Below are 733 nucleotides of genomic sequence, written 5' to 3' on the forward strand. Positions count from 1 at the left end.
CCTGCAGCCTCCGCCGCGGGTTCTAGCGGGTTCTCTGGCGTTCAGACTGCGGAACCGACCGCAGGACTCGGGTGTTCTAAAGACGCACGCGGCCGACTGAAGGACCGTGTCGACGCGGTCCGTGAAACCGCTTCATCCGGTTCTCTCCGCCGCCGGAAGCCGAAGAAGCGCGAGCGCCGTGAAACGGGCCCGTTTCTAAACCGGGTCGCTGTCAGACACGCCTGCAGCAGCTGCAGCTCGGGACCAGTTGGGGGTCCTTGAATGGGGGTCACGAGGATCCGGGTCAGACTCACCTGAGCTCTGCGGTCTGCGAGGGTCCAACCGGTACCGGTGAGACTTCCAGAAACCCGCAGAGTCTAGCAGAGGCGCAGACCTGCAGGATCCGCACCGAGAAGCCGCACAACAGGTCCCACTGAGACCCCGCCCCGCTGCCCGCTCCGCGCGGCGCCGGTACACTCTGCGAACGCCCCTCAGCGGGGAATGGAACCGACAACCTGCTGCGTCACGTGTCAGGAGAACTATGAGGCAACAATACAGTCAACAGAAATATTACATAGCGAGAGCGTTAACGATAATAGCGCCGGTGACGTCATTTACTTTTACTGCTCAACAAATGAAGACTTCCTGTACATTAATACTATCATAAAGTACATTAATATATCATAATGTACATTAATACTATCATAAAGTGCATTAATATATCATAAAGTACATTAATACTATCATAAAGTAC

The 733-nt window shown here is 55.1% G+C and overlaps 1 protein-coding gene across 3 annotated transcripts in view; it reads right to left on the reverse strand.

The window, feature by feature from the left end:
* plxnb3 (plexin B3) overlaps positions 1 to 529 on the reverse strand; it is a 63293-nt gene extending 62764 nt beyond the window's left edge. For all 3 annotated transcript variants that reach the window (XM_034536307.1, XM_034536305.1, XM_034536306.1), the window contains exon 1: positions 294 to 529. The gene's annotated coding sequence lies outside the window, so the exon portion shown is untranslated. The remainder of the gene's footprint in view (positions 1 to 293) is intronic.
* Between the last annotated feature and the right edge of the window lie 204 nt (positions 530 to 733).

This window comes from Cyclopterus lumpus, chromosome 7 (genome assembly GCF_009769545.1).
Source record: "Cyclopterus lumpus isolate fCycLum1 chromosome 7, fCycLum1.pri, whole genome shotgun sequence".
NCBI lineage: Eukaryota > Metazoa > Chordata > Actinopteri > Perciformes > Cyclopteridae > Cyclopterus > Cyclopterus lumpus.